The sequence below is a fragment of the Poecilia reticulata genome, linkage group LG19, assembly GCF_000633615.1.
Source record: "Poecilia reticulata strain Guanapo linkage group LG19, Guppy_female_1.0+MT, whole genome shotgun sequence".
In the NCBI taxonomy this organism is placed as follows: Eukaryota; Metazoa; Chordata; class Actinopteri; order Cyprinodontiformes; family Poeciliidae; genus Poecilia; species Poecilia reticulata.
In genome coordinates this window covers 8686275-8702137 of record NC_024349.1, presented here as the reverse complement: position 1 = coordinate 8702137, position 15863 = coordinate 8686275, and the positions used below count along the sequence as shown (strand labels likewise).

The window sequence follows — 15863 nt, the reverse complement described above, 5'->3', positions numbered from 1 at the left end:
TGACTTAAAACAAGCTGCTACATGTCACTGAAATGTTATTGTAGGTTAGTTTTGTCTTATTTAAAGTGCTCCAAGATATTTTTAGTACAAAAATACTTGGTAAGATTTTGTGTTTTTGCAGTGTTTTTTTTGTTGTTGTTTTTTTACTGCTACAGGATTTTCTTTCTGCTTACGGCCATCAGAATCTATAACTTTTTTTGAAGAATTTTATATAAAATGAGTTGCAAAAACATTTAATTAGTATTTTTGAGTTTAATAAATTATGAGTTTATGCTTTCCTACCTTTATTTTGCTGAAAAGTTACTTAAGTTAGTTTTGTCTTATTTCAAGTGTACTAACATACCAGCTCCATAAACTAAACAAAAATACTTGGTAAGATTTAATGTTTTTGCAGTGTTTCTGCTCTTCTTTGAAAATAGAAAATAAAGTGAGGGGGGTGAAAAACAAACGCGTTGCAGCTTTGGTTTTCTAAAGACAGCAGGGCTTGAGGGGGCGTTGTGTCCTCAATACTGAGCAGAAAGCTTCCCCTTTGGACTACCTTCTGTTCTCTCTGCATTCATCGATTCAAACTGAGAAGTTCATATTTGCACTGTGAATGTTCGTCCTCCCTCTGTGTTGTCTGGGAGTTTTAATCTGTGAAAACATATCAAAGAAAATCTGAGAATTTGGATTCATTCTGTTTTGGATGCAGGAGTCAATTTTCCAGGCAGGAATCAAAATCCAGACTCCCTTCAAAATCCAGCATGGCTGCCGCTGCAGCATTTTTTACCCCTCACAATTCTGACTTTTTTTCTCAAAATTCCAGCTGTTTTTCCTGCAAATTATTATTTTTTCCCTCAGAATTCTGACCTTTACTCATATTTCTGCCTTTTTTCACAGAATTTTTACCCTTTTTTGAGATTTCTGATTTTTTTCTCAATTTTTACAATTTTTTTCTCATAATTCTTTTTACATTTTTTTAATTTTAAATGTTTGCCCCTGAGAATTCTGACCCTTTTCTGATATTTCTGACATTTTTCACAGAATTTTTATTTTTTTCTTAGAATTCTCACTTTAATTTCAGAATTTAAAGTTTTTCTCTCCTATTTTTTCCCCTCAAAATTCTGACTTTGTTTCTTAAATTTAGATTTTGTCTCAGAATTCTGACTTTATGCTTAAAATTCAAATATTCCAAATACATTTGGGAAAATGTATATATATGTATATATATATGTATGTGTGTGTGTGCACGCACAACAAGGAGAGTTATTATTTTATATACTAACATAACTGACATACACCTAAGAATTATTATTTGTTTGGATTTTGACACAGAATTAGAATTCTGAGTTAAATGTCAGAATTTTATTAAATATTTTATTTCTGGTGTTCCTAATCCTTTAACCAAAGGTTTACTGTCATTACAGACAATAGATAAGACAGAAAACCAGCTGTAAGGAGCAACAGAAGTTAATCTGATCTACTTATCTTACTCCTTTAACCTCAGATGATCCACGCCTCGTCGTTTGTTTTCTTTTGCTAAATCTCCAGGGTTAAAACTAAAAACAGAGCTGACTGTTTCAGAGCGTTCATTCATCATAATGAAGTTAATCGGAACAGCTATGCCCTGGCAGAAAGTGACTCTGAAACCGCCGCTCCTGACTGCTGACCTTCGGCGAAATTACAAGCAGCCGGGGTCACTGGCGACGACCCGGTTCTGTTGTGAACTCGGCGGGCGGGCGAGATGCGCCGCGGCTCATCCAGCTTCATCTTGGCTGGTGATGAAACCGCGCTCCTAAAGCCGCCGCAGCGTGCCAACACGTCAGCTTCCCTCGCTCGTTAGGCTGAAAGGACTTTGGCAGACTTCTGGCTCAAGGAAGGGAGATGATGGACAAGCTGACTTTTGAAAACCCATCAGCGGCCATTTTGGTCTCATGAAGCTATGACGAATAACTTCATCATCTTGGAGTTGTGCTACTTTTTTAGCTGTCTCCCAATTAACCGATGTGGATAAAACATCAGCTTTTGATGAAACAATACGATTAATCAGATTAATCGAGAGAAAGTTTAGCAGTATCTTTATGTTGGAAACAAAACTCTGATTGTTCCTCTTTATGGAAACTCTCCAGATAATCCAGAGTCTTGGCTCCTTTCTAAAGCTTTCTACCTAGAAGTAGGGTTGAAACGATTAATCACGATTAATCACTTACTCAAATAATTCTCAACCAATTAAGTAATCTATTAATCACCAAGTGGAGTTTACAGATTAAAAAGGGTGAATTTGCTGAAAGGCCAACATATTCAAAATAGTAATTCAGCCAAAACTGTACAAAAAAAAATCATACATTTCGCATTTAAAATAAAAAAAACATTTATCTGTAAGTATTTTATACCCATAGCTGTAACATGGCGGTTTTAGCTTCACCTGGTTCAAATCCCATCAAAAAATCTCCTACTGATTACCATTTTCAAACAATTATTAATCGGTTAACCCAAAAGTTAATCAACAGATCGGTATTGATTAAGTCAAGCAGAAAGGCCCAAAGGTATCCATTGCTACAAACGATCAAGCGTTCATTAAATAAATGCTGCATTATTGCATTTTAAGCAATAAAATGTTTATTTTCTTAATTCAAAAAGAAAATAAAAATTATTTCCATTTTTTATGCATTTTTGATATTGTATAAAATAAGTTTAGGTGGTTAAATGGCAAATCAGCAGAATGTACCAATTTTTTAATCCAATCAATCATCAGAATAATGGATGGATTAATATAATGCTAAAACAATTGTTAGCTGTAGCTAATAGGGCAATGCCCTTATCAAAGTTACAGGAAATCATTTCAGTTTGTCACAACATTAAAGCAAAACTCACAAAGCCCTTTATCAGAAATTATCTGAAGAGTCTTATTGCATTGCATTAAGGTGAAGCTGCAGACAAGTTAATTAAGCTCTTAGTATGATGGAGATGTTTATAGCAGGAATGGATTTAAAAGATCAATACACTTAAAGAGTCTGTGATAATGAGAATCCTGGAGTTGAATGCATAATTCATCAAAAACAATTGTGCAAACATAAACACAGCCACGCTCCTGTCAGACCGTTAATCCGTGCGTCGGCACACGCACTTCATGAGGCCGTTGACATGATGTGTGCAGTCATTCGCCTCCCAGATGTGGCCTCGAGTCGGAGCAGCTTGAGGACCAGCAGCACGCGTGCAACAGCAAAGAGCCGGCGGGCCCGAGGCTCTCCGGGAGCCGGTGATTGATCACCCCCATGCCTCCAGCTGGAGGTCCTCCTCTTCTTCTTACCGCCACCACCATCGTCTCGCTCACGAGAGCGTCGGCGCAGAAGCAACAAAACCAAACCCAACGCTTGTAAACATTGCTCCAAGCTCTGCAAGGCCTGATGGAAAAACTCTGATGTTTTTGTTTGCATCCGGAAATTTCATGCATGCGCACAACGCTGGAGGACAACGAGACGATTCTTCTCCTCGCCATCCGCATCCGCGCTGCCGCAGCAGAACAAAACGTCAACAAAACAAAACCTGGAAATGTTATTAATTTAGTGCAGGGTGCCACAGCAGAGGAGGATGGGAACGCAGAAAAAGCGTTGAAGAACAAATCAAAACGATTCATGTCCTTTTTTTTCTCGGTTTCAACTACACTACACACACCCTTGTTGCCATAGCAACTGACAACCACACCCTATATTTCAGGATTCAACACCAAAAAAAAAAAGAGACTCAAACATTTTCCAGACAAATAACAGAACATTCAGACTGTTACAGTTCCATGTTTTCAGGCTTGATATTTACTTTGCGATTATTATTATTATTAAGTTACCGCTGTGGTAGCTTAGCTATCGCTGCTATTAGCAAAGCTAACACTGCTGTGGTAGATTAGCCCATTTAAACACCTGCTCTACTGATGATATGTCAGAGATTTGGTGTCTGGTTTTTAGCTGAACCAAAACACACAGAATTCAGCAGATCATCTAAATGTTACGATTGTCATAGGCATACTAGCATAACTGAACTACTTCCCTCTCCTTCGCTATTTTGTTTGTTAGAATGTTTTCCTGACCTTGTTATCTAGATGTAGTGATGACAATAAGTAGCAAAGCACTACGTCCTTTTTTCTTATATATACCAGGCGTACATTTCAGATTTAGCGTGTTTTGTTGACAACTTGACAGCTAAAACCAATGGTAGCCATCGTTAGCAAGCAGTTTATTGCCGTCCAGCAGGAAGCTGGGGCGGGATCTTACGCTCATAACATCTTGCTGCAATGTGTCTATTGATGTGGAAAATCTCAAATAACAATATATTTTATTTATTGGAGTAGGATAATCACACACTGGTAAAACATTTAAGATGAGTTTTTACTCATTGGGAAACATCACATTCTTTGAAAGGGTTGTTCTTTCAGCAAATGGCCTTTTTTTGAGTTAACAATTAATCAATTACTTATTTGAATAAAAGGAAAATCGGTTCAGCTCTACTTCTAGCTAAGGCTCTTGAGTTTCCATAAGGAGATCTTTCTCTGTGAGCGCGCCAATGTAAAAATACTTCTATATCCGCTCAGTAGAGATCCCACATTTTAACATTTTCAGTGTTTAATTATTCTGCTGGTATAAAAGCTCCAATCCAGTTTTTTTTTCCAAATTTACTTCTTACACACCAAATCCAAATAAACGTGTCCATAATTGCACATGATAGCTCATCTTGTCTCCTGCAGGCATAAACTGGGTTTCTGTTGGTTTTATTTATGCTGCAGAAGACGCATCACCCCCACCTTGTGTTTGTAACACGTAGATTTCCAGCCAAGAAAACGAGAGCGGAAGCTCACATCCCGTAGTCAGGAATATATCTCTGTGCAACATGCCGCCTCCCCCTCCCCTCCTCTTTTAGCTCCTTCACTTTAAATTAGAGTCATATGACATGGGGCGCTCACTGTCTCTCAGACCCTACCTTCTCATCTTCACTGTCAAAGATTCACCCCTTCTTTATCCTCTCATTATCTCCCCATCACTCTTTGCATCACCTGTAGCTGCGAGAAGATTTCCTCCGTTTGTGTGTCAGCAGCTATGTGCTTTCTGAGATGCTTTATCATTCCTGAGCGACTCTATGTGTGTAAAACACCTGCTATTGTTAGCATAATTCATAATTTGCTTACTTCATACCAGTTTTGGCTGCTGAGTTTACCTTACAGGAGAAGCAAACTAAAAACAATTATATAGATTTAAAAATGCAGATTATTTTCATTATTTGAAAGTAGCATCAATAACACGTTTGATGTAGCATCAGACAACAGCAGGAAGAGATTAACCAGTTATTTCTGTAATAAGTATAAAAAATAATATAGAAATAATATAGAAATTGTTTTTTAATGTGCATATATTTGTACAAACAAATTTGATTAATGGAAACACAGCAATTTTGAAAAATACATTTTTGCAATAGGATGAGGTGATTTTTCGCTGCATTAAAAGGATTAAATTTTGCAAAACTGCAATGGAAACACTTTTTTGCATCGCACAGGTTACAAAGGAACATTACTACTGGCGAAAATGACAAAGAAGACAACAGGAAGTGGTAGGAGGAGGATAACGCTGCATGTTTTTTCATAACATATTGTGTGAACAAACTTCTTCATGTGTGATTTTAATTGCATTTCTTAATTAATGGAAACAACACTTGCAAAATTGTGTTTTTTCAACATTAGTGGAATATTGACAAAGTTTTGCGCACATTTGGAAATGCAGCTACTATTATTTTTAATATATAACTTGCATACAGCTTGGTAAGGTTCTGCCTGTACACCTGTAACTACACCACACAGTTGCAAGAAAACAGTAACCTGTCATTTACTAGCAACTTAAGCTAAATATTTGGAAGCCTCCTCTCTATAGACTGAAATAAATTACCTACTGACTGTCAACCACTCTGAAATGCATCTTTCCCTCTTTCTTTTCTGCCTCTTCAGGATTAGCTCCCTTTCATAAGACGACAACACGAGTTAAAATAAATTGCGCCCTAGCACATTCTCAACTAGGAATATTTTTTCCGCCATATTCTGGCGCCCCCTTTAGCGCAGCGCCCATATGCGTTGCATATAGTGCTTTCACGGCTCTAATCAGTACCACGGGTAGCTCCGTTCACCTTTGAATAACGATCTTGTAACGCAGACGGCATCGTTACTCCTTAGGCTTTAGAGAGGCACTTGTCTTCCACCTGCACATGTCAGGTGGAAGACAAGTTATTTCCAGGGAGGAGTAAACTTCAAGTCTATGTGGGTAAAAGTGGAAAAAAAAAAACCCACTTAATTTCAGACCCACGTTGCACCTGCTCACTGTGGGAGGCGATAGAGGAAACAGTCCAGAGAAAACCCCAGCAGTCAGGATGAAACGGAAATAAAATGAATATTGATCAGCTTGCTTCAATGTGCATCTGTTCAGAAAATAAATGCATAAAAAATTTAGCCTTACCTCAGAGGAAAGAACAAGCGTGAAACTCCTCATAAAAACCAGGTGAAAATATTGAAATCCAGCGCGAGGAGGAGATGCGGGGCTAACAGGTGGTGAAGAGGGGAGCAGGGAGCGCGTGCAGTGAGTGTCATTAAAAAATGAATGCGCTGCTAGATCCAAGTTGAGATGAAATGAGGAGCAGAGGAGAGACAGAGAGAGCTGGAGGATGGAGAGAGAGAGGGAGGGAGAGAGAGAGAGAGGGGGGTGCAGAGAGAGAGGGGTGCAGCAGGGATTTATTTCTTAACAGTTGTGACTGTGACTGCTTTGCCTCATCTGCTCTGGAAACCTCCACCTTCACCACTCACTTTTTCCTCACTTAATCTGACCATTAATGACTGAAATCTCAAAACACACCAGCCGAAAGAAACTGCTTTTACTGCATAAATGTGAAGATACTAAAAATCTGTTCAGATATCCAGTTTTCATCAACCACTCATAGGCAGAAGAGAGAGCGTTGCGCAACGCAAATAATCACACGGTGCACTAAATAGCAAAACCTAAAGCTTCTAGGCTGATAATTTTAATTGTTGATATTAGGGCTGTTCTAAACGATTATTTTAGCAATCAGGTATTTCATGAATTATTCTGACAATTGAGTAATCAAATAAAATAATTTGATAAAATAAATATTGGTAAATACTGTCATTACAGCAGTATTAATATCTAATATCAACATTGGCTCAAATCTACATATTTGTGCATCCCTAACAATTACTTTTCTGTTTAAGTGTAACAATGGCAGCTCACTTTTTAAGGTAACCTGGACAAAAATTATGCAAAATTAAGAAAATTATATTCAATTTAGCAATAAAATAGCAGGCTAATAAAATCAATGAAATCCCCCAGACCAAATGTGAAAATTGACCGTTATGGTGCTAGCTGTTAGCATTCATCAACAACTCATAGGGAAAGTGAGAGCGTTGCGCAACACAAATAATCCCCCAGCTGGAGCACGGTGCGCTAAATAATGAAACATAATTTAACGAAGCATCGAGGCAGATCATTTTTCTTGAAGAATTAATAGAGATACTTGAAAATTTTGAGGATTCATTACAGTTCTGGCATGAATAGCGAATCCAAGGCCCTGTCTGGAAAAATGTTGGCCACCCAACTGGCAAAAATTAAAACTATGAACAGAATCAAGACGAGGAAACAGAGCAAAAGTAGCTAATGTAGCTTTATGTGTTAGCATGAAGTTAGGTTGACAATCTGCATAGGAATTTCACTCTAAATCTCAAAGCTTAAACTGAAGCGACTGCGATTAATAGAACAGGTTCATGATTCATTACTACTCCACCAATTTTTTTTATCCAATTGATCGATTAATCGTCAAAATAATTGATAAATTAATAACTAAAATAATCATTAGTTGCAGTATTCACTTTTAGCCGCCTACTTTTCCTCAACAGAACCTGCAAAGTTACTTAGCAGCAGTTAGTTAATCCTGGAAGTGTAACGATTTAAAGCTGGTGAGAAATTGGTCTGGTTGCCCCGTTACGTGGCCATGTGAGCTCGTTTATCAGTGTTAAATTTGGAGGAGAAACACATCTAATGAATCTGTCAGTGCTAATTCCAACCACCGGTCAGATCTCTGCCTCTCAAACATGAGCACACACACACACTTTCCCTCATCGTTCTCAGTTCCTCTGTATAATTAGGCTAATAGTTCTTGAGTCAGTGACAGACGAAAAGGAAACATGCTATTTCCTCTGCTTGGAAAACAGAAAATTGGTGTCCTCTCAGTCTCTTGCTTCTCACTTGTCTCTATTTTCGTGCGTTTTAAATCGTTAAAGCAGAAGAAGCAAGAAGCTGCCAGTTTGCTGCCGAATCCTTCTTTTGGGGCGTTCTTATCAAAAACTGGCCAAACGCCTTCATTTGGTGCCGCTTTTCAGACCTAATTTCTTTATATTATGGCTTAAATCTTCTGATTTTATGGTTTCCTCCACACACACACAAACACCCCAGAACACGCGCACACACACACAAACACACGCAAGCACACGCACACACAGGTTTTAGGACCATAAAATTGATGCTACGGTACTGTCATGCATGAATGCATTAACACGACAAAATAATGCACTCAAGCCTCCAGAGTAGGATGACTCCCACTCCTTCACACACACAAACACACGCATAAACACACACACACACACGTTGCAATTTAAAGCCTCCTCTGCCAGTGTTGTCAAAAGACCCTTCAATCTGTATAACATCTTTTTAGGTTTTATTTTGCTTCCCACCTTCTTCTTCCTCCTCTTCCTCCTGTTCAGAAAATCTCATTATAAATTCATCGGAGTTGTTTTAGTGAATACAACCAATGTGCCTTTTTTCCAAGGGAGCCAAATAATTCACTTTTATGTTTTTTTTTATCTATCTGCTAGACTCATTTCCTAAAATAAAATATTTCTCTCTGTGTCGTCAGGATGACACTTTACTCTTTTTTTTATATAAAAATAGGCTCTACAGTTGTTGGCAGGTTGCAAAATGCAAATATAGAAAGTAGGCCATAGATGTGGCAACACATTGCAGAAATTATCCAGAGGAATGAGAAGCAGCAGCATGTAAATTCAGCTGCGTCCCCCTTGGGTGGAAGCATGAACAGCAGCACGCAGTAATAAAACATACATGAGCTTCAGCCTGTGGTTACGCTTTGCTACATGCAGCCCGGCTCGTTCTGACTGGATCACTGTCACAAGCGGCTAATAATACACCTCAGTGGTGTCAGCACAGTCTGAGTCACTCTGACACGTTTTGAGCCACAAAACAGCGATTGATTTATTAGCACAATTCAAATTACTGTGGACTGGAGCTGGTGTTTCAGATCACAAACAAACATTTTCTGTTGATATTTTTTAGATTTTGGTTGTTTATTGTTTTTCACACAACAGTAAATATTGGGAGGTTTGGATACCCCGAAATAAACTTTCTTATTGCTGTCAAAGTGTCTAAATAGGCTGCTTAGGGTTCTATCTGCATGTTTCTGTGCATGTAGTTTTGTTTAATCCAGAGTTATTTTGCCTGAAAACGTCTCAGTGCTGACCTCTTTGGTTAATTCAAAATCAATTCAAATTCAAAAGTACTTTACTGATCCCAAAGGGAAATTAAATTATGCTAATTCACCACCTACAATAACAAAAGAGAGTTCTTGTAGGTGGTGATGGATGTGGGTAGGAAAAGATCTCCTGTAGCAGTCTGTATTACAGCAAATCTGAAGAAGCCTCTGACTGAAGACACTCTGCTTTTCTAAAACAGTCTAAAAAAAAAAACCTCGTCTCACTCTGACACCTGGCCAGTGTTGCCAGTTTGGCAGGTTTTGAACACGTTTGGATGGGCGGGAAAAAAAGAGTTTTGGGCATTTTGTTAAAATTTGGACTGTTTTCACAAAGTTTGCTGAGGTTTTAGAAAGTGTTCAGAGGAAAAAATGATTGTCATCATGTGAAACTTTTCATAAAATGGCACTTGTTGTATTAGTTTGTTTATTTTTAAATGTCTAGAATTTGTTGAATGTGATATGAATGGGGATGTTTGAAATGGTGCTGTTGGGCAGGAAGAAAATAAATTCTGTGAGACACCATTTGTAAAGACCAAGGTTACAGTGTCGCTTTTCACTTCCCTTCTTGTGCATCACGATGAGCCTCCGTTTCACTATAAGCATCTAAACCCAACGGTTCAGCTTTAAAAGCCTATTTACATTCTGAATTTAATTAGAGTCATATAACTGCGATGTTGCCCGAAGGAAAAGCAGCAGATTCTGTATGAGACACCAACCAAGCTAAATTAGTCAGGATAGCCTACATGTCTGAGATGTACCTGTACCTGTACCTATTCTTCCATTTCTTCTCTAAAACTGTGCATCAACAGACTGAAGCTGCTGGCGACTTTACCTTCATTTGCTTCATTTACAGACCCATGCAAAATGACAGTCCTGCATGTCTGCTGAGTGGATGTAGACATTGGGCTGCAGGGTTCATGGTCGTCAGCACACGCAATCCGGACATGTCATAAACAGTTACTCGTTTAACTCCAGGGACTTGTCTTCACACGGCAACCCAGGCCACCTGCTGAATGACTCAGCCAATGAACTATTTCCTTGGTATTTGTCTGTTTGTCACGACGCAGCGTGTTCTTCAAGAAAAAACTCCATCAGCACCAAGTTTGTTTAAATCATCTTTAAGATTATGCTTTGTTTTGTAAAGGTGACCTTTATGCTTCCTTCCACAGGTTAGAATGAGTCTATGGGTGATAAAAAAAACATGTTAATTACTTTTTTTGCACAAAATTATTCTTAGATAATGAGATTTTAGTCTGTTCAGGTCTGTCTGTTTTGTTTCTTGTCACTTTAAATAAGGCCTTTCTTGTGACGAACTCAACTTTTACACTCACATGAAAATGGCTGCAAACAGATGCACAATTATACAACCGTGCATCTTTGAAAAGCAGAAGTGGAGCCTCCTGCACAACCATCAAGAACGCAGCAAGTGGTTTCTGAATGGAAAGTCAACAAGACACTTGTCTTTTCCAACAGCCATTGTACAGCGCATACACACATTTTCTTTTATTTAAAACTGAAAGGATTTATTTATTAAGACATTTGTTGTTTTTATCTCTTCATAACATACTAAATAGACAATATTTAGTAGTCAAATTTTTGTAGAAAAGGAATCTGTAAATCAAACGGGACAACTAAATATTTTCTAAAGCTTTTTTTGGAACATTGTTTTTCTTTTATTTTTGCCAATAAAGATTGAGCAAAGGTAGAGTGTTTTAGTAGCGTCTGCGTGTGATCAGTGAAAACAGAAACATTGTTAATTGATAGAAATACTTTGTCTAGGACCTAAATAAATAAATAAATGTTTAAAAAGACCTTGAATTAATCACGTATTGGTTCTATTCTTGAATTGTGATCTGAGGTGCCAAACAAACTCACCAAGAGAGACACAAACGTTCCCGGGGCCACAGTTTGAACATCCATGGCGTCATAAAATATTAAACTTTTTCACCATGTTCTGACTTTTAATGTGCCTGTACATAAAAGTGTGCACTAAACACCAAACGTCAGCTTGTGATTTAAATCATAAATGTCAAGACTAATTTTTCTATTTTTTTTATGGGACGAGAGAGGAAGAGTGGAGAGTTAGTGGAGGTTTAACGAGATCCCGTGATATTTTAATATCAGCACAATATTCATCTCCAAGCTGAAAGTCTGACGACGCGCTATCTAGACGCAGCATCAGCTGAAGACATTATTGTGAGCCACGGATATGAAAGTGCGTACTTTAAGCGTCGCACCCCGTTGTGTCTGGAGTGCTGCAAAATGCCGATTACAGATTTATTGTATTTTTCCTGCTTTGTGACACTTAAATGTTTCACGTAGATTTATTATCAGACCAAGAAAACCAGAGAGAATTCACAATCTGTTTTCACATGATGATTTCCTACCTTAAACAGGAAAGTGTTGTCCAAATCAACCGGGCGCTATTTAAAAAACACTAATTACACCCTTGTGCTGAAGCATTAATTAACTGTGATTGAGCACATTTTTGGAAAGCTGAGTTCAATTTCACTATCTACACCCAAGCCTCATTACTGCCCGACCAAAAGAATCAAGATGTCACTTAAAGAGAACCTGTCAGACGACACAGAGGACACTAAAAAAAGACACATCATGTCTCCAATTTAAAGAAATTCAAGAACATATCAGAAACAAAGTTACTGACATCTACCAACGGACTGTGAACCCATCTCTAAGGATTTGTGGTTCCAGTGAAACCAGTGGTGTCTGTGGTTTACATAAATGATGTTTTAAAATGTTTTTACCCTTTTTATTCATCACAAGTTCAGCCCTCATTGCACAAACACAAAATCTTAACTAACAAGTATTTCTGTCTAGTTTCCAGTGATAATATCTTAGTACACTTGAAATAAGACAAAACTAACTTACAAGTAAATTTTAGGCAACATGAGCTTGTTTTAAGTCAATAATTCATTAATATTTATGAAAAACTTCCACTTAAAAGTGAAATAATCTGCCAGCGGTAGTAGTACTTTTTCATCAATACTAATGAATTATTGATTCTTGCTTACTTGTAAGTTAGTTTTGTCTTATTTCAAGTGTACCAAGATATTAGCACTGAAAACTACATCAAAAATACTTGGTAAGATGTTGTGTACTTGCAGTGTATTTAAAATATTAAAGAAAATAAAACTTGAGAAGCTGAAATACGAGATTCCATACCACTGCAAAATCTTACCAAGTACTTTTGGTTCAGTTATGTTTTTACCTTACACACCAAGTCTCACTGAGATTCAAGTTCTCATTTGCAAGACTTGTTTTGATAAATTGCAAACAAATTGATGATTTCCTACCTTAAACAGGAAAGTGCTATCCTAAGGGTCAGGGTTATAGTTAACCCTAACCCTATCAATTACAAGCAATTAACTCTTGTAATCAATTCTGGTCAGTCCACTAGAGCTGGTTTAATTTTGCACCAAAGTTGCAACTTTTGCTACATTTTCAGCTGCTGTGGTTCACGTTCACACTGCACTGTGTCAAACAAACCAAACTAATTGAAAACCTGTTCCCCTCCTCACCTATGGGGGCGCTGCACCAAGAACGACTTGGTGCAGCAACATAAAAATGAAGAAGACATTGAACGAAACATCATTGCAATCAAAAATGGAGTGGCATGAGATTTTAGCAGTTGTACGATTTTTTTCCGGAGCCATTTCTCCAGCTAGCAAAAGACTTACGAGTTTGTTTTGGTTGTATTTACCCAGAATGCCCTGCGCTTTAGTCCACTTCCTGGTTTTGAAGCGGTCCGGAGAATGAGCATTCAAACCGACCCAGAGTTTACTTCAACTGAAGTAGACCTAGGTTTTTAGGCGAACCAGAGTTCACATTCTTGGTCTGCATCAGAGTTTAGTTACGCATTCACACAGGACTTTCCAGGCAAGTGGACTAGAGTTTGATTAAAGCAAACTAAACAGGGCTGTTGTGAATAAACCAGAGACAAAAAACTTTGCTATAGCAGTAGATCTCCAGGCCACAAGTCAAGTCTTGACCGGATTATGTTTATCCAAACAAGGCATTTTGAAGGTGACCAAATTTCAATAGACATTGACAGAATCCTAAGAGAAAATTACTGAATTAATTTAAAGTAAGGTAGATAGTCAAATCAAGCATCAACTGATCTATGGTTCAGCAGCAAAAATGTGCTATCGCAGACTGACACCTGAAAATTGTACCTGAAAATGTTGGGTATAACTGTCAGAATAAATTTACCCAAAGAATAATGGTTGGATTTCTTGAGCTGAACAAACTTCCAGAACAGCATTTTACAAATGTCTTCAAGCTTTAAAATATGGAGGATCTCTGACACCAGGAAGTGTTTGTCTTAGTTTTCCATGAGGAACTGAATTTCTAACAGTGCCATTTTTATTCTCATGCCCTGTGGATGTTCACAGCACTGCTGATGTGCTTCACTCAGCCAAACTCCTAAAGCACAGAGGATTTTCGACATTGTCAATGTTAAATCGCTGCACTGAAACAGAACACAACGACAACCGAGGAACGACACGTCAGGTTATCATTCGAGTCACATCCGACCTTCAGCCCTATGATCATTTGTATGCTGTGGCAGTTCCTCCTACAATGAATTAAGTCCCATTGGTTTAATATAAACAGGGATGTAATAAATCTAAAAAATGTTATCACTTCTTCTTGCGGTAGAAAGCTGATACTCTGGTGTCTGACACTATTTAATTTCTCCATTTCAGAAAGGAAGAGATTTCACCTGCTCAAATATATTAATGTCACACTAAGTTGTATATCCTATACCTAAATAGAATGGATAAAAAATGTGTGATATTGCTTTTCTCATAGCATTCAAATGCATAGTTTTATTAAGGGTAATATATTTCAGCTTAAAAAGAACTTACATAGTAGTTTGCTAACAATGTTTTTTTACCTTGACAACAAAACTGCCGCTTTTTTGTATGTTTAATTTGTTTTTTCTATCTTTTATTGCAGCAACTGTCTTTTATCAGCTTCTAAAACAACGAAGAAAGGCAAAAAGTATAAATTAAAGTGCCTGATTAAATCAACCTCTTATGGCGGCCATATTGGCAGGCAGTTACTATGGAGTTGCTATGACAACCATAAACAAGCCATAAACCTAAAACGAGCTCTCGCCCGTTTCTATCTAACTTATAAACAATATGAGTACATTACAACCATTAGTCGGTTACAGTTTTGAGTCCTCTACTCACCTCTGTGTGATACTAAAACAAATATCAGTGATATTTACTGTAGTACTGGCTGCAGAACTATCAAAATTAGCTTAGCTAATGTAGCTTTTATCTGCTAGCTAAAACGGACATGTAGCCTACGTGTATGTTGGTACTGTACTCACTCTGCTCGTCACCAGAAGCTTGTTATCCACCTGAAGGTTTCGTAGGTCCTTTACAAAGCCGTTGAAATGCTGATAGTATGAATTTCACGCCGTGAAGCTCCTCAGTGGTGTAAACAGTTTTCCTGTTCACTAACTAGTGAACTATTGTGGGACATCGGAGGCAGCTTGAACACATTTTTCCAATCTTTGTCTCATACGAGTCGATCCCGACTGAAGCAATTTTTTATATATATCTTTCTCTTGCACATGGGTCAGTTGAGTCAATATTCTTTCTTTTTGTTGGTGCCGAAGACATTATCCATCAATGTTTGGCACTTGTCTACTAAAATGGCGGTTCAGTGACGAAGATCACTTCCGGTTCAGATTTATGCATTGTATTATTTTTATTTTATTTTAGTTATTTATTTTTGCATGCTTGTTCCAATATTCGAGTTGAAAGCTCACAGGTCGTACATAACATGCACTGTAAGGCATTTTCCAGGGAGCCCAATTGATTTTTCACTATTTCTATTATTATTATTCTCTATGTAAACATGATGCATGGAAGAAGCACAAAATACTGCACAAAAACGAATGAGTCAGTTTGGTAGAAACACCCAACTGCTACTTGGATAAAATAATTCATACCCTTCGATACTAGGAGCAGTGGCGGAGCTAGACTTTTAAAGTTGGGGGGGCCAGGACTACTCCTGGCCCCCCCATTTGCCCCCCCAACTCTCGGGGGGGCAAAATTTTAGGAAGCTCTGTTTGGACAGGTAACAATAGTTCGGGTCGGACCAGAATTATTAGCCTGATGGTGGTTCGGGCTTCTGATGAGTTTACATKAATGAGTTTGGAGCACACAGAGAAAAACTAAAGAGAATTTTATGATCTACTTATTATAGTTTAAGTAGAGGAATAACAGCTGACTGTTGAGAGAGGAAAGAAATTAAAGTGCAGATCC

The 15863-nt window shown here is 37.9% G+C and overlaps 1 protein-coding gene across 2 annotated transcripts in view; it reads right to left on the bottom strand.

Moving 5' to 3' along the window:
* Window positions 1-15225, bottom strand: part of LOC103481380 (double C2-like domain-containing protein alpha) — a 45736-nt gene extending 30511 nt beyond the window's left edge. The window contains exon 1 of one of the 2 annotated variants that reach the window (XM_008436786.2): window positions 14921-15225. The gene's annotated coding sequence lies outside the window, so the exon portion shown is untranslated. Of the gene's footprint in view, window positions 1-6467; window positions 6680-14920 lie in introns of those variants that run through there. The other variant, XM_008436785.2, reaches the window with a different exon arrangement.
* Between the last annotated feature and the right edge of the window lie 638 nt (window positions 15226-15863).